This window comes from Miscanthus floridulus, chromosome 1, assembly GCF_019320115.1.
Source record: "Miscanthus floridulus cultivar M001 chromosome 1, ASM1932011v1, whole genome shotgun sequence".
Lineage (NCBI taxonomy): Eukaryota > Viridiplantae > Streptophyta > Magnoliopsida > Poales > Poaceae > Miscanthus > Miscanthus floridulus.
The window spans coordinates 158,605,201-158,629,069 of record NC_089580.1 but is presented as its reverse complement, the minus strand read 5'-3'; the positions used below and the strand labels follow the sequence as shown (position 1 = coordinate 158,629,069).

Sequence of the window (23,869 nt, the reverse complement as noted above, 5' to 3'; positions counted from 1 at the left end):
GTTACAAGCATATATGCATGTATTATGCCTACTAACTTCGATTGTTTTGTAAAAAAAAAATCAAGTATACATGTACACCTATGTCCTTTTCTAGGTTTGCTCCTAATTATAGATGGCTAACAAGGTCGAGCTTAATGGACGACACGAGGTATGACCCGGTACCGCCCTAGGCACGACCCAAACATGTAGGGCTCGATGGCTAGCGTCGTGCTTTGGACCTAACTTTTGACTCGTATTGCCCGAACGAGCACAACATGTTTACATGTCGGCGGCGTGATAGGATTGCTTCATTCTATAACCCTAAATGCATCCTCGTAATGCTTTTTTTTTCCTAGTCCGACTCTCCTTGTCGCATGTATTGCCTCCTCCCCATTTGCCACTCCTTTCCTTTGCTGCTTTCATCCCTCTCCTTTCGGCTTCGGTCATCTCCTCCCTTCTTAGCAACACTCCTTTCCCTTGTGGTCGTTGCTCCCCTCCCGGCCTCCCCCCTCTCGTTCTAGCCCTTCCTCCTGTCCGTAGTTGGGCAACACGACAGCATCAGCTAGGCGATACTATAGTGGTGCATAATCGATTTGTGTATGCGTATGTATGGATGATGGATCTTTGACTTGTGTTTTTTGGTATATTCTTAACTCTTGAGTTTTCCAATTTGTGTATTGGGTCTCTAGGTCGACACAGGCACATGAGCTCACCGGTGGATCTTATTTATGGGCCACCTAATCCGATCTGAACGAAAAAACTTAATCGAAAGTAAGAACCTGAGCCTAAAAAAAACACAATCCCATTCAATCCGCGAATGAGGTGGAGCTCAGGCTCCTTTGATCTAATCTCATGTTTGATCATATCTATTCACTAGGTTTGACGTGCCAATATATATGGGCGCAATTAGTATGTTTGGCATATAGAATCTGTTTCGATTCTTTTGAGAATCAGCCGAAACCGTGCCAACGGCATAGATGTAAAATGTTTCTAGCGGAAACAGTTCCAAGTGATTCTTATTTTTGTTCCTACGAATATGAATTGCTGAAACAGGTTTTGCGGTGATTTTGATTCTGCAGCCAAATGGTGTAGTGATTCTGATTTCCTATCCAAAATGTTTTCTGAGAGAATTTGAATCTGAAACGTTTTACGAGAATTTAGATCGCCCCCAAACTAACCCTAAGGCTCCGCGGTGTCGTGACAGTTGAGACCGTCAGCAAGCATGGCACGACTAACTGTGCTCGTTCCTAACCGTGTTCGTGCTCGTGCCCCTGCCATGCGGTGCAGTCGTTTGGCCATTTTACCCTACTTCGAATCGGATCGGAGGTTCATAAAACGCCTCCTCAATTCCTGAGTCCGATTAAGCTCTTCGTGTTTGACTCAGTCTCGAATCAGCGGTCCATAAAACGCAGAGGCACTCATCAATTTCTCACATCGTCTCATAGTGTAGCCTCCCTTCTTAACGTGCTTCCTCCATCCCATCCGCATCTGTTCTCTCCGGCGACCAGCGGCCGCATCGAGCCCCTCCCACAGCCAGCGGCCGGCGAGCATGGCGGTGTACTACCGGTACAAAAGCAGCGTTGACACCTTCTCCGTGCCCATGCCGGCGCCCTCTATCCCCGTCGCCGACCTGAAGCGGCTAATCCTAGGGACCGCCCGCCACGGCCACGGCCGGACGCGTGGACGCGGGCAGACGGAGAGCGTCGCGCTCTACGACTCGATGACCGGCGAGGAGTATACGGACGACTGTGCTCTTGTCCCGCGCAGCTCGATGGTGCTGGTGCGCCGGGTCGCTGGGCCTCCCGCCGAGGCCATCACGTTTGCCTCCCAACCGCCGCCCAAAGCACCGACGCGTGATGGCGCATCGTCGGATTTTTCGGTCGTAACATCGAGTTCACCGGCCGAGGGTGACGAGGACAGGGCCATCAGCAAGGTGATCGACGCCGCGCAGCTCGAGTGGGAAGACCAACACCGAGGGCGTCGCTGTAGTAACCGCGGCGCACTAGAAGGAAGGCCGGCCCCACCGGTCGGGTACGTGTGCCCACCAATGGCGATCCCAGATATGATTTGCTGCCGAGGGCGTCGTCTAACGCCAATCTGCCTACTACGTCGCCGGCGTCCCCGAACCCCGACGACGGAGTCCCACCGGAGCTCCACTGCAAGATTTGCAACAAAGTGATGGCGGACGCGGTGGTGGCCTCCAGGTGCTGCTTCGGCAGTTTCTGCGACGCGTGCATCAGGTGCCAGATCGCCGCCAAGTCCAGGTGCGTGTGCGGCAGGCAGGCGCGCGCCGACGACCTGATCCCCAACCTGACGCTGCGTGCAACCATCGCCAAACTGCTCGCTACGAAGGCCGCCGACAGCGGATCCGCTAGCACAGACAATCGGAAGAGCTCCGCCGACAGCAACGCAGAGCCCACGTCGTGGAGTCCGGCCGCCTCGCAGGAGAACCTCAGCCACGTATCGGCAACTGCCGGCTCAGAGCACAGCGATGGGAATGCGTCGTCGTCGACGTCGAAGAGCGCGGCAGCTCCGGCGGCAGCGCGTGAGCTAGCAAGAACGAAGCAGACTACGGTGGATCCGCAAGTAATCGCTGCGCACACTGGCTACCCCGAGCAGTACGGCTACGGCGGCCCGGCATGCTACGATCCTTTCTTCGGTGCGACACCGTGGGCATGTGATCCGTACACGTACCACGGGATGCCTTACGGTGGCGGCTACATAAATGCCCCGGTACCGAGCGGCTACCACGATGGATGGGGATGGCAGGGGAGGAAGAGGACGGCCGATGGGGGGAGTATCAGAGACACACGGAGGGTGGTTTCAAGAGGAGATGCAGAAGCAGATTGGAGGCTGCCGTCTAACACAAGAACTTGAAGCCGGAGTTTCTGATCACTGCTGATGTCCGCTGCTGATCGGCGGCTTCCTTTTCCACTAGTGCTAATGACTTGCCTATGTAAGGGGGAGTAGATGTGCCTATACTATGTAATGATGTATGTACTCGATAAATTTTGCTAAATCAGATGACTATGTATGTTTTCAGCAGTGTGTCTCAACTCTCAAGAATCAAAATATCTTACATGAAGGCCCCGTTCGGATGGTATGGTTCTGGAGGAATTTGAATGATTTGGAAGAATTCTGGAGGAATTTGTGAGAGAAAAACACTGTTCCGGATGAAAAATGAAGCGGATCAAGCCGGGTTTAAGGACACGCGAACAGGGCCGAAGTCTTTTTAAACTGCCAATTTGCTCTGTAATGGAGACATTACTCTTTAGGCCTTGTTTGATGCGTATGTATTCGTCTCAATCCACATGTATTGAAGTGGATTGGAGTAGAATTAAACTAAACTAAATTCCATTCCATTCTACTACAACACATATGGATTGCATCAAACAAGGCCTTATTGTTTCTGCAATTACTGTACCATGTCGAAGTTAAGATTAGTTAAGCATTTAGGATCGGTAGTGTCGGGGTCTCTGGCACATCTTGTTAGTTGGTAGTACTTGGTAGTGGCGGCAGTCGCATCGCATCGCATACCTTCTGTACCATAGCGTTACCACTAACTCGAAGAAACACGCCCAGAAGGCCAGAATCCACGCGACACCTCTGCAATCCTGCTGCAGCTCCACGAAACCCCTGTGGGCTTCCGACCGGCTCAACATGTGCAAAGATTTCTCGTCTAAAAAAACATGTGCAAGATTTCAGCATGGGCTGTGTGGGCCAATCTTCGGCCTCCTTTGATGGACCATATTTGGCTCAATCAGTCTGTTCGCTAGTTGGTTTCTGAACTGATAAGCCTTGACTGAAACCAACAAACAAACAGGCTGAATATATGCTCACGTTTCAGCCACCCTGCTCATCTGATCTCTCTAATGGTCTAAATAGAATCCAGACAACTATTTAACTTATCATTTAGTCAACAAGAGAATTACAACTACCATAATTGGAACCCAACTACTTCCTCCTTTTTAAATTATAAGATGTTTATGGCTTTTTTAGATTTATAACTTTTGCTATACACCTACCTATTTATTATATCTAGACTAGATACATAGTAAAAGCTATGAATCTAGAAATACCAAAACGTCTTATAATTTGAGATAGAGGAAGTAAGAGCATCTCCAAGAGTTCCCTAAATCTTTTTCTAATTCTTGTTTTTTAGTAAGATGAGAAAAAATCATCTCCAACAACTTCTAATCTTTTAGAACTTAGAAAAAGTCACCTTGTTCCGCGTAAAGTTACGCGCTTCCGAGTCGCGCGTATCTTAACGTGTTTATCGGCCAATCTGAACGTGAAAGGGCGTGGAAAGAAGAAAGAGTAGAAAAAGGTTCCTGATGCAAATGTATAAGAGAGAAATAATATATAAAAGTGGTTAGGATAATAATTTAGAAATAGTATAGTATTCCTGATGTAAAAAATGTCTTCTATATTTTAGGAGTGGATTATTATAAACTCTTGGAGATGGCTTTCTTTATCACTTCCAATACATTTTTAGGAGTTGTAAAACTCTATGTTTTTGGAAGAAAATATTGGGTACTCTTAGAGATGCTCTAATTAACATCGTAAGTACATGAGGTTGAGTGGGATTTACTTTTCTTTTCAAAAATAATTATTTGGTAATTGAGTTCGATTGACCTTACTTAATTAAAAACAGAATTTTAGACTCTTCAACTTTTGAAACCATCCGATTTACCTCTTTCTGAGCAGTTTTAAAAGCGACTTTGGCTGACATGGTGCAATGTCAGCCATGGCCCACGAGAAAGATAAATCGGACTTTTGTGATAGCTCAAGAAGATCAGTTAGACTTTATTTATACAAAAAATAGAGATATTTTTACAATAAATAATTTTTTGAAATAAATATGCATTAAACTATCTAATTTAATATTGGAAAAATTGCTTTAACTTAGAAAAATATGAAATCAATTTAATATTTTTTTTTCTGAAATCTTATATGGTCTCCTAAAACCTAAAAAGGGGGCTATTAGGAGTATGCTAAAGCAAGAAAATAGTGTTGTTTCCTCCAAATCGTAGTTTTATTGGGATGAAGAGAACTACTTGGTACAAGTTGTTCTTAATAGTATAAAAAAGGTTCAAGCATTAAAACTAGATTTGGTCGAAAAGGTAAACTTTGGTTGAGTGTTTTAGCTTAGCTCAATTGTGATAGCTGAATAATTCACTCCATAATTGATGGTTTTATCTCCGACTTAGGCCTTGTTTGGATGTTGTTGGATTCCTCTCAATCCACATGTGTTAGAGTAGGTTAGGGTGGAATTTAATTCAAGTTCCACTCTCATCCACACTAACATATGTGGATTAATGCGGATCCGACTACATCCAAACAAGGCCTTACGATGTGTTTGGTTCATGGAAATGTAACGTGATCTCATTACGAGGGAAATCAGGTCACGATACATGTGCTTGGTTCGGCCCAACCCGTTATGAGATACCGTGGAATCGGATATCGCTCCATTCACCGTTGTTACCACTCGTTCATGAGTTTTACCCCATTACGCCGCCGCCGTATCCCTGCTCAAAGGCTTCGAACGACTCCGCTCTCGCAACCAAACAGATCAAGGAATCAGGGACCTTCCTGTTACTCCCCCGCAATCTATTTCTAATACTGCTTTGTCATCTTAGTGCCTTAGAGGGAATGACCATGTTGTCAAGTCAACCTGAGCCTGAAGATGGTGGCGGGTTAGAAGATGTATGGACACTATCGGCTAGGGGAGTGAAGTGAAGGGGCACGAGGGATCCAACATATGGAGCTGTTTGGTACAGTTTTAGCTTTGAGATTTATGTTGGATCTATAGTTTATATACTAAAGTAAAGTATCTGAAATATTTTTTTAAATGTCACCTAGGGAGATTGTTCCCCCACCAGAATTTTTATTTCAAAACTTGGAGGCACATATTACATTTGTTCGGCCACAAAATGTTGTGGCGGGGGTCGATGATGTTGTAGCTCTACATTACATCACTAAACACATGACACCAGAGATCAGCTACGGCTCTCGAAGGTACCGACTGTCGTGGAGTCAGAACCGTGGCAAGCATTGTTATTTGAGTCGGTGTCAGAATACTAGTCTCTGGTGGCTCGGGTGGACTCAAGAACACAAGAATCATAGAGAGGATGTAACGGTTTATCCTAGTTCGGGTGAATCGGTGCCCTATGTCCAGCAGCTGATGATCCTTATACTTAAAAGCACCCAAAATCGGGGGTTACAATAGGGTTATAGAGAGATTTGGTAGGGAGTTAGCTCGGTGCTAATCCTAAGGTTGCCTCACCATCGGTGGAGTCTTCCCATCGTCGGAGAGGAGGAAGACGATGGGATGAGGTGGAGGAGCTCTCGGTGCCCCTCCTTGGGTTGCCTTGCTCTTGATGTTGAGCAGAGGCCAAGGAATGGAATGGAACGAAATGATCTATCTTACGATGATCATCCCCCACTAGGTCCAACCTTATCCCTTATATAACAAGATAGGTCGGGTACATGGTGGTTTGGGGGAGCGAGTCTATGGTCTACATGCGCTAGAGTCTAGGAGGGCCTTGTAGCTACGCGCAGTGGACCCTAGCGGTGTTGTGGAGCCAAGGAAGTCTTGGACGTCGTTCGGCTGCTCTGTTCTGACACTCTGCGTGTCAGGCTATGTCGACTTGGACCGTCCTCCCCTAGGTGGACCTTTTGGAGTCTTCTTAGCGATGAAAGAGGTCAGCTTCAGGGGCTGACGTGTGGGCCTAGGGGCCTTTAAGCCCCTGGAGGCTATAGGGAAGCTTTGTCTTCTTGTGTCACGCCCCGTGCGTAACCTTGTCAGGAAAGTGGCTAGCAATGCCGTGCCCAAGGGGCAGCACCAGGGAGCCCCTGAGCCTCAGTAGCTCGAGGCGTGTCTTCTTGTGCCCAGGCCTTGGCTGGCGTCGTTGGCCAGGTAAGAGCCAAGGGCTGGGCCAGAGTGTTGACATTGATTAGGAGCCTCAGGGCTCATGTGAGCCCTCGAGCCCCAAGCGGATGTCGCGGCGTAGTCAGTCTCGGCAGGGTTTCTTCTCTGGAGGGTGTGTGCGAGCGTACCTAATGGGTATAGCCCCCAAGCCCTCGGGTGATCCTGGAGGGGTTGGTCGGGGGGTCTTCTTCGTTCGAGAACCATTGGACCATAGGCTTAACATACACATATATTTGGATCTCGTTAGGAGCCCCCGAGCCCTTCGTGGCCTCACTTGGCATGATGGCAACGAAGGGCTAAATTCGATCTTCTAGTGACCGAACCCTCCTTGGTGGGGATGGCTTCGTTGACAAGGGTGTTGTGCCCTGCTTGGGGCCTTCTTCTCCAACATGATGGGTGTTGCTCGGCTGTCGAGGCTGAGCGATGATGGTGCTGATCCCTTCATCTAGGAGTTGCCAACCTTAGGCCTAGGGGTGCCCCCCTTTTCGATCAAAGCCTACCGTGGGTCGGGTGATCGAGAGCATCTGAGCTTTGGCTCGAGGCCATTTGATCATCCGGAGTGCCACACCCTTCTGAGGGCCATGGTAGCAAGTCTCGATCCTCTCAAGACGGCCTTCTGGGGCTAACCTTCGGTGGCCATAGATTGAGGTGTGGTGAGCGTGTCGAGCCTTGGACGGAGGCCCTCATTGGGCCCACTACTCAGCGGCTCCTGCCCTAACTCTAGGGAGTTGGTTGGTTTTAGGGGTGCGTCACCCAAGCGCTTGTCGATCGGGGGGCCGGGTTGCTCCATCTGGGGAGCTGGCATAGCCCTCTAGGCCATTGTGGGGCCTCCCTATCAGCGGGAGTGGTGCCTTCTAGGCATGTTCCTTCTACTGATGTCTTGCACATGTAGTTGATGGCGTCTGGGCCATCATGCCTGGTGGAGGAGTTATGGCGGGCACCCCTGCGCCATCGCACTTTGTCTAAGAGATGGGACATTGAGGCCATGTTGAGCGGATCTAGTAGAGGAGGAGCCACGGCACTTGGTGCATGCGAATTCTAGCATTGATGATAGCTGGTGCACCCATGGGGAGTCAGATCCCCTCGAGTCCCACGAGGAGGCGTGCATGGAGAGGGCAGCATGCGTGGTGGAAAGTGGAGCATGGACTTGACTCATTGTCAGCCATTCCTTGACTCTGCCTTTACTGTGTGGCCGTCATCATGCAACCGCCCTGAGGCATGCTGTAGGGATTGAAGAGATGTCTAGACGGTTCCCTAAGCCCCTTCTAGCCATTGATGGCTGATCAGAGGGCCTAGAGCTGCTCATAGCGCATCATGTGGGCTATAAAGGGGAGCCCTGGGGGACATGGCGTCTTCAATCCCTTCCTTCAGCCCCTTCTCTTCTTCCTCTTAGATCCATCTTCTTTGGCGGCGATGGCGATGATGAAGTATGATGCTTCCCTCTGGGTGAGCCTGTATTGGCACGCCTTGTGATTGCTTCATCGAGGGTGGAAGGACTCTAGAGAAGGAAAGGCCATGGCATCACGCGGAGGAGGGTTAGGGTTAGTGCCGAGGGGCGTTGTCCTTTCCTCATGCGTTGCCACCCTCGGCATTTCCCTGACTACATCAATTGAGCACCGCTCCTTCCTTGGTTGCTTCCTCCATCGGTGCCCCTCTTGCATCGCGGCTAGGGCTGTTGGGAGCGCAGGGGCAACGAGTGTGGCCGCTTGGGTGATGTAGTCTTGCTCGTGGTAGTAGGCTTGCTTGAAGTTGTCCTCGACAGTGATGACCCCCTCTGGGCCAGGCATCTTGAGCTTCAGATTGGTATAGTTGGGGATGGTCATGAACTTGGCAAAGCATGGTCGACCAAGGAGGGCGTGGTAGACGCTGGGGAGTCAACCACCTCGAAGGTGAGTGGCTCCTTATAGAAGTTATCTGGTTGGCCGAAGGTGACATTGAGCTAGATGCACCCGAGGGGCACGACTTCCTTCCCTAGCATGATCCCATAGAATGGTGCCTTATTGGGGCATGGGCTGCTTCGGGGGATGCCCATCTTGTCGAGGGTGCTAGCATAGAGTATGTTGAGGTTGCTGCCCCCATCCATCAGCACCTTGGTGAGGCACGTGGTGCCCATGACTGGGCTAACCACGAGCAGGTAGCACCTTAGATGAGGGACATAATTAGGGTGGTCCTCCTAGTCGAAGTTCATGGCCGTCTAGGATCATCAGAGCCGCGTTGAAGCGGCAACGGTGTGAATGACGTTCACCTCCTACTTGGTGATGTAGCATTGCCAGTGAGATTCATAGGCCTAGGAGCCCTTGAAGATCATGAGGCAGCACTCGGCCTCGGTGAAAGGTCCTAATGGCTAGAGGGGGTGAATAGCCTATTGAAAATTTGTACAACAACACTTAACACAACGGTTAGACAAATATGAGGAGAAGCGAATGTTGCGCTAGCCTACTAAAAATACAAGACACCTACCACAATTCTAGTTGATATAGTCTCTATCCACACAAAAGCTATGTCACTACACTAAGTTAGTGAGCTCTCAAAGACTAACTAAAGAGCCTCACTAATGACTAGACCCGACACAAGCTAGCTCTCAAAACTAATTACACTAAAGAGCTTAGCTTACACACTAGGAATGTAACACAAGAGAGGATGGCAATGATTATACTGACGTATCGAGGTATGAGCCAATCACAAGATAGATGCAATCAATCAATCACAAGATAACTAATAAAATCCTCGGATAAGGTGACACAAGATTTTTTTACCGAGGTTCACTTGCTTACCGACAAGCTAGTCCTTGTTGTGGTGATTTAGTCACTTGGAGGTTCACGCGCTAATTGGCATCACACGCCAAACCCGCAATCAGGTGCCACACAACCAACACAAGATGAGGATCACATAAGCCACAAGGAATCCACTAGAGTACCTTTTGGCTCTACATCGGGGAAAGGTCAAGAACCCCTCACAATCACCACGATCGGAGTCGGAGACAATCACCAACCTCCTCTCAATGATCCTCACTGCACCAAGCCATCTAGGTGGTGGCAACCACCAAGAGTAACAAGCAAATCCCATAGTGAAACATGAACACCAAGTGCCTCTAGATGCAATCACTCAAGCAATGCACTTGGATTCACTCCCAATCTCACAAAGATGATGAATCAATGATGGATATGAGTGGGAGGACTTTGGCTAAGCTCACAAGGTTGCTATGTCAATGCAAATGGCCAAGAGAGTGAGCTTGAGCTGGCCAAGGGGCTTAAATAGAGAGCCCCACAAATAGAGCCGTTGGGCTCCTCACTGCACTAGTTACGGGGTGACCAGACACGCTAGTCAAAGTGACCTAATGTGCGGCGCCCTAGCGTCTGGTCTGCAATCCACATCCACATGTCCTGCGTTTAAACCACGGCCGCCCGATCCTCAATGGTCGAGAGCCTCCATCACGTATTAATGAGCAATTGGACGCTGCAAGCTGAGACCAGATGCACCACGACTGTGTTCGCTCACCTGCTCGCCAGCACACTCAACACCATGACCTAACGTGCCACCGTGCGACCTGACTCAACACCCCTCTGCATTTGATTGGATCCAGTAAGGGTCTAGAGATGGTTTTTACCAATTAGATGCGTCTGATCAAACCTGACCAAATGCATGTCATGTCAGATCCTCCTCAACTTTCCTCTGTTGCTTAGGTCAGCGTACATCACAAGTGACCTGATGCTACGCCAGTGAGTCCAGTGAACTTCACCTTCAGAGTCTAGTCAACAAGGCTGAGACCGCGCCACTTCACCAACACTGATCGGACGTTCAGGTCTAGCATCCGGTCCTATGTCCGGTCACAACAGTGGCCTCCTCGACTTCACAAACTTCACCATCCCTTGCTCAAATGTGCCAACCACCAAGTGTATCACCTGGTGCACGTGTGTTAGCATATTTTCACAAACATTTTTAAGGGTGTTAGCACTCCACTAGATCTAAATGCATATGCAATGAGTTAGAACATCTAGTAGCACTTTGATAACCGCATTTCAATACGAGTTTCATCCCTCTTAATAGTGCAGTTATCAATCCTAAATGTGATCACACTCGCTAAGCGTCTCGATCACTAAACCAAAAAGCTCCTATCAAATTTCACCTTTGCCTTGAGCTTTTTGTTTTTCTCTTTCTTCTTTTCCAAGTCCAAGCACTTGATCATCATGGCTACCACACCATCATCATGATCTTCATAATTGCTCCATCACTTAGAATGTGCTACCTATCTCATTGATCACTTAGATAAAGTAGGTTAGCACATAGGGTTTCATCAATTCACCAAAACCAAACTAGAGCTTTCACTCAGGGAACTCATTGTCTTCCTCCTGGGCGCCCCCTACCGGGTCGCCGTCCTTTAGGGTAGGCTTCTAGGCCTTGCCCTATTAGCTGAGGGTGCCATAGATGTAGCCTTTCATGGTGGCGTAGTCCTTGAGGAGGCGCTTTGCTTGCCCCCCGTGGAATGGGCAAGGGGTCCTCGAGCACCTTCTCAAAGTGTTCTAGGCGTACGCCTCACCCGCAAGGTTAAGGTCTAGTGATGCTTGACCACAGCCACCATCTCCTTCCCACAGTTCTTTCGGTCCTTGTTCCTCCTATCACGTCATCGCTGGGACAAGGTAGGGTTGTCACCGCCATCACCTCCGCTAAGGTGATTGGCGGCCTTGGCTTTGTCACTAAAGTTGGCCTAGACCGCCTCCTCGCCGATGGCATATCAGGTGGCAATGTCTAGGAGTTCCCACATCATGTGTGGGGTCTCATAGCCAAGCACGTGGACGAGTGCCTTGTAGGTCATGCCGCAGATGAAGGTGTTGATGACATCGGTGTCGGTGATGTTGGGGAGCTCATTGTGCTTCTTGGAGAAATGTTGGATGTACTCCTGGAGGGTCTCGTTAGACCTTTGCCTATAGTTATGGAGGTTCCATGAGTTCTCGGGCCGAGTGTACATACCATGGAAGTGGCCGATGAAGACCAAATGGAGATCGCCCCGCAGTAGATGCTGCCATGCTCGAGCTGCTCAAGTCAAGCTCTGGTAGATCTTGATAGAAGCAGGGAAAGGTACTAGATGGCGAAGTCATCTTCTGATCCCACGGCCTTCATGGCAAGGTGGTAGTCGTCTATCTAGTGATCTGGGTTGGTCTCACCATCGTACTTAGAGATGTGCATCGATGGAGGAAAACACCTAGGGTAGGGAGCCACCCAGATCGCTACCCCAAATGCTGAGGGGGCGAAGTGATCTGGGGCACTGCCTCTGCCCCATTGCTTAGGGGTATATGCAACTATGTTTGAACATGGCGCCTAGCTTCGATGTTGTCATGAACGTCGCGGGGGTCACTGATCCAGTGGCACATGAGGGGACACTAAGGAGAAAGGTCATGCCTTTGCTCCTATTGAGGCTTGGCACCCTAGATCCATGGCCGGTTGGAGCTATTGTCGGAGGTGTCGCCGCTACTCCCCCCCAGCATATGGGGCGTGCATGTCAGAGCGGTCCCTATTGGGAGTGGCCATCGTTTAGGATGGCTAGGAGAGTGTGGCGCGGTGCTGGGATGCTAAGCTCTTGGTTTGCTGCTCAAGAGCGACATGGAGGAGCCGCTTTGCCTTGTTTAGCCGCTCGTTAGTCTTTAGGTCTAGCGTGTTAGAGATGTCTTCTAGGCAGCAGGCGGTAGCAGCCATGTTGTATGCCATGTAGGGAAAGTAGAGGCTACTGGGAGCCCCCATGTGGGTGTCATCATCATCGCTAAGAGGATGCGTGACTCATTGTCATGCAAGGTCCTACCTTTAGCGCTCGAGCTCTACCACAATGGCCTCTAGGTCCACCTACCGAGCTAGCAGGCGATCCTCCTTCTCTAGGAGGTAGGCGTTGTAACACCCTGGGTGTTAGTCATGAGTTAAGCAGTGAAATTGGACTTAAGTAGGATATGTCAAGCAATTATTATGATCTCTAGTTTGTAATTTTGAAGTGATGATGAATGTGTTGAGGTCCAATCTATTAAATTGAGTCCCAACTTGAACTTAGACAACACACCTTTGCTTACATGTGGACCTTGGTTAAGGTTAGGCATGAGTAATGTTAAACATGCTTGTTTCATGTACATTACATCAACATGCATCCATCTTGACCAGTGGAAAAGTTTCATGAAGTTTGGAATCAAGAAGTCACATGAAATGACAAGCTATAACCCTGATTGAATTGCTTTATTAAGTAAATAGGAATATGAGATGTCGACCAAACCTTGGTATCTTTCCCAAATGACTCTAATTGAACTCTACAACAAAAGTGATGAAGAGTTCATGTTGACCAAATGTCAAGAAAATGCCTCAATTGGTCAAAAACCCTAATTCCAGGGTCACTAGTAGAGAACAGACCTTTGATCCAAGGGCCAAACCAGGCTCTAGTCCCGGAAAATATTACGCTCGGGACTAGAGAGACCTTTAGTCCCAGTTGGTGGCTCCAACCGGGACTAAAGGTCCCTGCCCAACGGCTCCTGCGCTAGGCCGTTGTGATAGGGGACCTTTAGTCCTAGTTGGAGCCACCAACCGGGACTAAAGGTCGACCTTTACTCCCGGGTGGTGGCTCCAACCGGGAGTAAAGCTCTTGTCTCGGCTAGTGGCATGGCCCGAGACTAGAAAGTGACCTTTAGTCCCGATTGGATCCACCAACCAGGACTAAAGGTCCCCCCTATAAATCCCGCTGGCCGTCTTCTCCCTCCCCGAGCCCACCCAAGAGCTTCGGTTCAAATTTAAGCAGTGTTCTTGCTCTTTCTCCATCCATTCTTTGATTCCTCCATCGATTTCTTCGATTTCTCCATCGATTCTTCAGTTCTAAAGGTTACCAACTTCATACTCTCATGTTTCACCATTGTCTTATCTCATTTTGTTCACTATATATATATGGTTCTTGTCGATGTTTCACCACCGATAGCCTACCACGGGGGTACCCGGGGCAGTATGTTCGGGCTTTGGCGTATGCTGAACTCGATGGTTAACACAAGAGACAGTCGATTTATCCTGATTCAGGCCCTCGATCATAGATCGAGTAATAACCTTACGTCCAGTCGGCGTTAGCCTTTGCGTTGGATTGATTGTGATATGTTGTGTTGTACAATTGTTGTCCTCCTCTCTCAGGAGCCCTGCCCTCCTTTATATAGTCAGGAGGCCAGAGTCCTAGTCGGTTTACAATGAGATTTCCTAGTAGGATTACTTAATAGTTCTACTACTAAGATTACATGGGAAGAATCCTAGTTGGATTAGATCTTCTCTCTCCCTTGCAGGGTATCCTATGGGTCCCACATCGACAAGCCCTCGAACACTTCATGGTTGAGCTCTGAAAGTCTCGCTTTGCTCCTTCAAGTCTTGTTGAGTAGGAACAAAATGTCATCCGAGTGCTTTCTAGAGTGAAACCTTGTAGCGCTTCTTGGGATCTTTGAGTGGTGAGTGCTTTTTGAAGAAAAAGTACATCCATCTGGTTGTAGCCCCCGAGCCTCTTGCTATTTGGAACAAGGAGCTAGAGGATCTTGTCTTGAAGTTGCTCTAATTGTTCGTTGAAGTTTTATCAAAAATGATTTGAATATGGCTCGTTCCGGGTTCTTTTTGTCGTAATGTCTTGAAGTGGTCTGCGTTGAGGAAGTCTTTTGGTGACGTGTGCTTTTTCGAAGAAAAAGTGCACTCACTGAGTGTAGCCCCCGAGCCTCTTGCTATTTGGAACAAAAAGTTGGAGGGTCTTGATCCTTTATGTTGGTTGAAAATTTGTGTTCTTAAGTAGTCCCCGAGACTTGGATTATGTCATCATCCGAGTAGTTTTGCGGCATCTTTCCGTAGCGGCCCTTTAGTCTTGAATTAAACCATCATCCGAGTAGTTTCACGGCATGCAGCCTCCGAGCTTATGTCCGGGTTCTTTTTGGGTGGGTGCAATTTTTCGTAAAAATTACACTCACTGAGTGTAGCCCCCGAGCCTCTTGCTTTTCGGAACGAAGAGCTGGAGGGTCTTTTGAAGTGCAATTTCAGTCGACTAGTTTTAGCTTTTAGCTACCCTCATCGGTGTGCTCAAGCATTTTTTCAGCTATTTTGCTCTTGGCCGAGATGCTCAGGCATGTTTTCAGCCATTTTGCTTTTTTGTTTCAGGTGTTAGCTTTTAGCCACCCTCATCGGCGGGCTCAAGCATCTTTTTAGCTATTTTGCTCTCGGCCGGGATGCTCAGGCATGTTTTTAGCCATTTTGCTTTTTGTTTTGGGTGTTAGCTTTTAGCTACCCTCATCGGCGGGCTCAAGCGTCTTTTCAGCTATTTTGCTCTCGGCCGGGATGCTCAGGCATGTTTTCAGCCATTTTGCTTTTTGTTTCGGGTGTTAGCTTTTAGCTACCCTTATCGGCGGGCTCAAGCGTCTTTTCAGCTATTTTGCTCTCGGCCGAGATGCTCAGGCATGTTTTTAGCCATTTTGCTTTTTGTTTTGGGTGTTAGCTTTTAGCTACCCTCATCGGTGGGCTCAAGCGTCTTTTCAGCTATTTTGCTCTCGACCGGGATGCTCAGGCATGTTTTCAGCCATTTTGCTTTTTGTTTCATGAAAACAACTCGTTGGAAGTCATGACAAGACATGTTGTGGATGAATATCATCTTTATTGATCATGAATATAAACTAATACATATGTTGTTGAAGAATATTGTCCTTCGTTGATTGTGAACGTTGGTCCCTTGTGGCTTGCATATCTGTTTTTTCTTGAGTTGTTTTTACGCGTAGAATCTTCTTAGCTGGCTGATGTGCCATGTATTGCTGACTTCTTTTCCATCTTCGGTTATTAACTTGTATGTGCCTGGTCTGGTGACTTTTGTGACAATGAACGGACCTTCCCATGGACTGATTAGCTTATGTCGTCCGTCAATCTTTTGTATCCTTCTTAGCACTAAGTCTCCGACTTGTAGTGATCGAGGATGGGTACTCTTGTTGTAGTGCCGTCTTAAACCTTGTAGGTATCTGGCTGATTGGAGGGTAGCGTTTACTCTGACTTCTTCTGAGCTGTCGAGTTCTAATCTTCTTGTGTGTTCTACTTCTCCTTCATCGTATTGTTCTATCTTTGGTGATGTCCAGATCAAGTCAACGGGCAGTACGGCCTCTGACCCATAAACTAGGAAGAAGGGTGAGTAGCCTGTTGCTCTGCTTATTTGAGTTCATAGCCCCCATACTACTTTCGGTAATTCTTCAATCCATTTGGACCCATAGTCCACTAGTTCTTCGTATAACCTTGGTTTTAATCTGGCTAGTATGAGTCCATTAGCCCTTTCTACTTGTCCGTTGGCTTCTAGATGTGCAACAGACACATAGTCTATACTGAAACCACAGTCTTGTGCCCAGCTCTTGAATTCTGTAGCTGTGAAGGGGGAGCCTAGATCTGTGATGATTCGATTGGGCATGCCGAAGCGGTGCATAATGTCTTGGATGAACTCGACTGCTTTGGTTGCGCTGTATTTCGCGAGTGGTTTGTATTCAATCCACTTGGTGAACTTGTCGATTGCTACAAAGATGTACTCGAAGCCGCCTTTTGCTTTCTTCAGGGGTCCTACTTGATCCAGCCCCCAGTAGGAAAAAGGCCAAGCGGGTGGGATGCAGATAAGATTGTGAGCTGGCACATGGGCTTGTCTTGCAAACATTTGGCAACCTTTGCATTTCCTGACAAGTTCTTCTGTGTCTTTCAAAGCGGTTGACCAGTAGAATCCGGTGCGAAATGCTTTGCCAACTAGTGTTCTTGAAGCGGCATGATTTCCACAGCAACCTAAGTGTATTTCGTCTAGGATCTCTTTTCCTTCTTCAAATGAGACACATTTTAGGAGTACTCCTGATGATGCTGCTCTTCTGTAAAGTCTATCTCCTACTAGAACGTAGTTTTTGCTTCTGCGAATAACTTGGGTGGCTTCTGCTTTATCTGCTGGCAATTTATTTTCTTTGATGTAGTCGATGAAAACTTGGCTCCATGAAGTGTTGATTACCAAGATCTAAACGCCTTTAGCCTGAATTTCATGGGTTGTTTCACTGGGTTGTTTGATAGAGGGAACTGATAGCTCTTCTATGAATACACCGGGTGGAACCTTCGCTCTATCTGATCCGAGCTTGGCGAGGACGTCTGCTGCAATGTTGGAATCGCGCAGGACGTGTAGAATTTCTAATCCTTGAAAATGTTTTTCGAGTTTCCATATTTCAGCACAGTAAGTACTCATGTTTTCTTTGGTGTAATCCCAATCTTTGTTGACTTGGTTGATGACTACTGCTGAATCGCCGTATATGAGTAATCTCTTTATTCCAAGAGTAATTGCCACTCGTAACCCGTGGATGAGGGCTTCATATTCTGCTTCGTTATTTGTAGCTTGCCATAATATCTGAAGGACGTACTTCAATTGTTTTCCTTCTAGAGAAATTAGGAGAACGCCTACACCAGCCCCGCCTAGTTTGAGTGATCCGTCAAAGTACATCTTCCAGTGGTCAAGGATTGTATCTGATAAAGGCTGTTGAATCTCTGTCCACTCGGCCACAAAATCGGCGAGGGCTTGAGAATTGATTGCTTTCCGTGGGGTGAAATCGATGTTAAGAGCTCCGATTTCAACTGGCCACTTGGATATGCGCCTTGTGGCATCTTTATTGTGTAGGATGTCTTCGAGTGGAAAATCTGTCACCACGGTAATCTTGTGGCTTTCAAAATAGTGGCGAAGCTTGCGTGAGGTGACGAGTAGAGCGTAGAGTAGTTTCTGTACATGTGGGTACCAGATTTTGGATTCTGACAGTACTTCGCTGATGTAGTATATGGGACGTTGCACTTTATACACGCGCCCTTGTTCTTCTCTTTCTATGACTATTGCTGTGCTGATTACGGTAGAAGTCGCCGCAATATATAGCATCATATCTTTGTCTTTCTTTGGAGGTGTCAGGACAGGTGATGAGGTGAGGTATTCTTTAAGTTTTTTGAAAGCTTCGTCGGCCTCTATTGTCCACTCGAACTTGTCTGTCTTCTTTAGTAGTTTAAAGAAAGGTAACCCCTTTTCGCTGAGTCTTAATATGAAACAGTTGAGGGCCGCCATGCATCCTGTTAGTTTCTGCACATCTTTGATACTTCTAGGTGGGCCCATTTCTGTTATAGCTCGAATTTGCTTGGTGCTGGCTTCGATCCTGCGCTGACTGACCAAAAATCTGAGTAGTTGTCCTGAGGGAACTCCAAATACACATTTATTTGGGTTCAATTTCCATCTCCATCTCTTTAAGTTTTTGAAGGTTTGCTTTAAATCTTCAATCAGAGTGTCTGGGTTCTTTGTCTTCACCAATACATCGTCCACGTATGCCTCCACATTTTCACCAATTTGATTCCCAAGGCAAGTTTGGATAGCTCTTTGGTACATGGCGCCAGCGTTCTTTAGTCCAAACGACATGGTCTTGTAGCAGTAGGCACCAAACGGGGTGATGAAAGATGTCTTGCTCTGGTCTTGTTCTTTTAGTGCGATCTGGTGATACCCTGAATAGCAATTGAGAAAAGATAATAGTGCTAATCCTGCTGTTGAGTCAACTATCTGGTCAATGCGCGGTAGCCCGAATGGATCTTTTGGGCAATGTTTGTTGAGATCTGTGTAGTCAACGCACATGCGCCACTCGTCCGTGTTTTTCTTCTGCACAAGGACCAGGTTTGCTAGCCAGTCTGGATGAAGGATTTCCCTGATGAATCTGGCTGCCATCAGTTTTGTTATTTCCTTTTTAATTGCTACCTTTTTGTTGGGTGAGAATCGTCGTAGCCATTGCTTTACAGGCTTGGAGCTTTCATTAACATCAATTCTGTGCTCAGCCAACTCCCTTGGGACTCCTGGCATGTCGGCCGGCTTCCAAGCGAAGATATCTTTGTTGTCCCGAAGAAAGTTGGTGAGCGCGAGTTCCTATTTTGCCGAGAGGTGAGCACTGATGGTTGCTGTCTTGGAGGTATCACCTATGCCTAAGTCGATTTGCTTGACGTCGGCTTCTTTTAGTGGTGCGATGATGCTGGGCTTTTTAGCCAGTATTTCTAATTCTTCTTGGCTTGTCTCTGTAGCGATTGCGGCTATTTCTTTTCTTCCATTGTCGGCTTGTGCTTTAGCTACAATTTGGATCGCCTGAACGTCGTAGTCAAAAGCACGCTTCAAACCGCTTCGAAGAGAAAGGATACCGTTGGGTCCTGGCATCTTAAGCAGTAAGTACGGATAATGTGGTATTGCCATAAATTTGGCCAGTGCTGGGCGTCCGAGGATTGCATGATATGACGAATCGAAGTCAGTGACCTCAAATTTGATAAACTCTGTTCGGTAGTTTGAAGGAGTTCCAAAAGTAATGGGTAAAGTAATTTGTCCGAGTGGCATGGCTGCTTTGCCAGGTACTATTCCGTAAAAAGGTGTGCTTGTTGGTGTGATCATCCCAACGAGTTGTAGTCCCATCTTCCTTAGAGTTTCTGAAAAGATGATGTTGAGTCCAGCTCCCCATCGATTAGTACTTTGGTGACGGTCATACCAGCAATAGTTGGATCTAGAACCAGTGGATAATGGCCTACGTTTCCCACGCTAGTCCATTGGTCTTCTCTGGTAAATTGGATAGGATACTGTGACCAATTGAGATATCTTGGTGTAGCCGGTTCTGCTGTCATAATGGTCCGTAGTGCTAGTTTTTCTTGATGTTTGCTTCTGCAATCCGGAGCCCCTGAGAAGATCACTGCTACCGTTCCCCTGGGTTTTTGGAATCCTTTGTCCTCGTGGTTGTCTTCATCTCTTTTTTGATTATCCTCTTTGGTGTTTTCCTTACTATCTTTTCTTGTGTATCGATCATTGAAAGTGTAGCAATTTCCGATGGTGTGCCTCCCATTAGGGTGCAATGGGCAATGTATGTTTTCAATGTCATCATATCTTCTGGGTTTGGAAAACTTCTTTGATTTGTCGGCCATTGCCACAGTATTGTCTGGTCTATGTTTTCTTTCTTGATGTCTGCTATTTTGGTGATTTTGCTTGTCCGAGTTATCCTGGTTGCTTCTGTCCGGGAACCTCTCTTGTGTTTTTTCTTCTGCAGTAATCATCTTTTCTACTGTTCATCTGAATTCTTCATTGTTTCTCGGATTTTCTTTGCAGAAGTCTTGAAATTGCCACCTAGCCATGATTCCGTGAGAGAAAGCTTCAATTACTTCTCGTTCGGTTATGTCATGCACTTAAGCTCGTAGTTCGCCGAATCGTCGATAGTAATTTCTGAGACTTTCACCTCCCTTTTGCTTGAGTCCTTTTAGTTCTGCATGAGTGATTGGGTGTGTAATGATTCCTGCGAAATTCTCACAAAAAGCTCTTTGCAAATCCTCCCAATTTCTGATAGATCCTGGATTCAGTTTGTCGAACCATTGGAGGGGCATGGCTTCCAGTGCCATGGGAAAGAACAGGGTTTTGATATCGTCGTCTCCTCCGGCTAGTTCAATTGATTGTGAATATATTCTAAGCCATTGCCTTGGTTCAGTTTTGCCATCATACTTGGAGTGGTTAGACGGTTTGAATTTGTGAGGTAATCGTACCAATGCAAGCCTGTTCGCGAAACAGGGGAATCTGTCATGTGTCCTGGTTTCTTTGAATTCGGATTCGGCACCTTCTTCTGGCCAACTGTCGTTTTGATGGGAATAATCTTGCGAGGTTGTCTGGGTAGGCACCCTACTCCTGGTCTTCCTTGGTTGTTCAAATCGGTGGCCTTGATTATGTTCCTTCCTACTTCCTCCGTCATGGCTTCCACCAGGCCCAAGTCTTTCGAAAGCAGATTTCCTTTGATTTTGATCTTCTTGCCGGTGGGTTGTTGATCTGGCGGGTAGTCTTGATCGAGCTCTCTCTTCATGCATTCTTGGGATCGTCGATCGGAGCAAGTCCTAGAGCTGTTCATACTTCTCATCGGGATGTGAAGTTGCTCCGAGTTCTTCTAATGCTTCTCGAATCTTATCGTAAGGCGTATTTGCCGTGCGTCTTCCTTTGACTTCTCGTTGCGATTTTCTTTTGTCGTACTCAGCCAAGTTTGACTCATATTTGATCCAAGCTTCCCTGCGCTGCCTAGCACGGTGTTGGCGCCCTTGCTTCAACTTGTTTTTTCTTTCTCTAGCTTGTTTCTAACTCTCGGTTTCTCCATCGTAGCCCTAGGCAAAGGGTGATATGTTGGATTCTGATTCATCTGATGACCTGACATTGGGTGCTTTCGGGGGATTTAATGGTGACCGAGGACGTCGAACCATGAGCACTTCTCGTGTGTGAGCCGTTCTGTTATTGGCATTAGTTTTCATGCTGTCGGAGTCGCTAATAACTTTAGTAGATGCCTCGATGTCGTAGATCGAGTCTCCTTCTTGGTAAGGTAGAATAGCTATTGTTGTTGTGCCGACTAGTTAGGTTCCACTATCTTTAGGGACGGAACCTGGCTAGTGGATGATACAGTCTTGCGTTGTTATCGTTAGCACGAGACCCTCCTGGGCTCCTGTCAGTGGTATCCCGAACATTGGATTAAAGGATCTTTCGAACTGTCCCTGATAGGATTTTGCCATGTTGTCGAGCCCAAATGGAGAAGAACTCGACTTCTTGAAAGAACTCTGAGGGTAATCCGAGTTGTTTTGGGTTGTGCTCTAGAATCTTGCCAAAAAAGAACTCGGTTTCTTGAAAGCACTCGAATAAGACTTCATCTTGGACACAGAGCTTGAATTCGAGTCGGATGCGTGTAGCCGTGAAATCTTATTTGAATAAGATATTATGAGCTGCATGAATCTTCTGGTGAGCTGATCCGTCGTAGTTGTTGAAATAGGAAATTCTTCATGCTGATCTGGATCTTTGAGGAGATGGCTTTGGAGCCTGCCGTAGTTGTCCGCCTCGTAGATCCATGAGCCGAAGATGAAAGTTGATCCCATCGGGAAGATCATGTTATCGAGGTCCATCGAGCTCTCGGATGCAAAGTCGCCGAAAGCCCCTACCTGGTGCGCCAGCTGTCGATGTTTCACCACCGATAGCCTGCCACGGGGGTACCCGGGGCAGTATGTTCAGGCTTCGGCGTATGCTGAACTCGATGGTTAACGCAAGAGACAGTCGATTTATCCTGGTTTAGGCCCTCGATCGTAGATCGAGTAATAACCTTATGTCCAGTCGGCGTTAGCCTTTGTGTTGGATTGATTGTGATATGTTGTGTTGTACAATTGTCCTCCTTCTCTCTCAGGAGCCCTGTCCTCCTTTATATAGTCAAGAGGCCAGAGTCCTAGTCGGTTTACAATGAGATTTCCTAGTAGGATTACTTAATAGTTCTACTACTAAGATTACATGGGAAGAATCCTAGTTGGATTAGATCTTCTCTCTCCCTTGCGGGGTATCCTGTGGGTCCCGCATCAACAGTTCTTTATTGTGGTTTTTTCATTTGTAAGCAATTTGAGCTCAAAATCACTTCAAGCTTGCATATTTACATGAAAGAAGGTTAAAGTAGCTATTAAAAACTAGTATTCACCGTTCATTTGTAGCATGTATAGCACACTTCATTGTTTAGAGATATAGAGAATTTTAGAGTTTTTTTAATTTTATTTGTTTATAAAATGAGAAATTTATAGTGTATTAAAAAATGAGTATAGAGAGTAGATGGCAACTGCTTCCGGGTCCTCAACCTCTCATGGGTTTCCAAAGCGACTTAGGTTAGGCCTCCCACTCATTGCATGCGGTAAGTGTCATGGTTTTGCGGTTGCGTTGCTGTCTCTGTGCACTTCGCTCATCTTCCTCATTTCTTTCTTCCACTGTCAACCGCTATGTCTTGGTATACCAGTAGAGGTTTGAAGCACACCGGGGACTAGTGCCTTCGACTGGTATGACAGATGCAATGCAAGGCCGTGCAATAGGAAGCAAATCCGTTCTCTTTTGACGATACGCCCAAACAGCCAGGCCTGACAGATTTGGTGGTTGAACGGGTCCGTCGGCCATCGCCGTGCGACTGTACGACAAAGAACGGCATCGATCGATCATAGTATTTTATTGTCCGGAGTCCGGTCTAGGGTGCAATGAAACGCAATGACAATTGACAATGCATTGCTAGGTCAAAATATGGTCATTTCTATGGACTCCGCAACTAAACATTTTATTTTAACTTTTTATGAAATAAAAAACTTAGAAAATAGTTAGAAAATCCATACTAGTTGAACTTGTGGACCGTGTTTAGCTCGGCAAGCATGTTCTCTGCCGAGCAGTAACGGACATCAAGGAGGAGCTTTGATTCTACGAGGGAGAGCAGCAACGGTCATGGAAGACCGTGTTCCCTTCCTCGTAGAATCGAAGCTCTTCCTTGACCAAGTACGGTGCCGTTTGGTGGAGAAATGCTCGCCGAAATGATCATGTAAGCAAGGTCAACTAGTATGGATGGTTATTTATTGAAACATGTTTTTGAGCTATAAATCCTGCTAGCCGTCTTCTTCCTCCCCGAGCCCGCCCGAGAGCTTAAGTTCAAATTTAAGCAATGTTCTTGCTCTTTCTCCATCCATTCTTCGATTTCTCCATCGATTTCTTCGATTCCTCCATCGATTCTTTGGTTCTAAAGGTTACCAACTTCATACTCTCATGTTTCACCATTGTCTTATCTCATTTTGTTCACTATATATATGGTTCTTTATTGTGGTTTTTTTTCATTTGTAAGCAATTTGAGCTCAAAATCACTTCAAGCTTGCATATTTACATGCCAAACTATATTTGTTGGACAAAGCATGGAGAAACCGGAGTTGTAATGGAAGAAGGTGAAGAAGAACAATGGGGCAATGATGACATTTTTGCTAAATATGGTGCCTTCAATGATACTATAATGGGGGAAGCTGAAGAAGAGGTGGGGGCAAAGGAGAAGCCCGCTAAAGAAGAGGTGGGGGTAGAGGAGAAGCCTGCTGAAGAAGAGGTAGGGGCAGAGGAGGAGCCCGCTAACAATCTTGGTCAGG

General features: G+C 47.0%; 1 pseudogene; it reads left to right on the top strand.

Moving 5' to 3' along the window:
- Positions 1-1,528: 1,528 nt before the first annotated feature.
- LOC136466149 (E3 ubiquitin ligase PQT3-like) lies at positions 1,529-2,856 on the top strand (annotated as a pseudogene).
- The last annotated feature ends 21,013 nt before the right edge of the window (positions 2,857-23,869 follow it).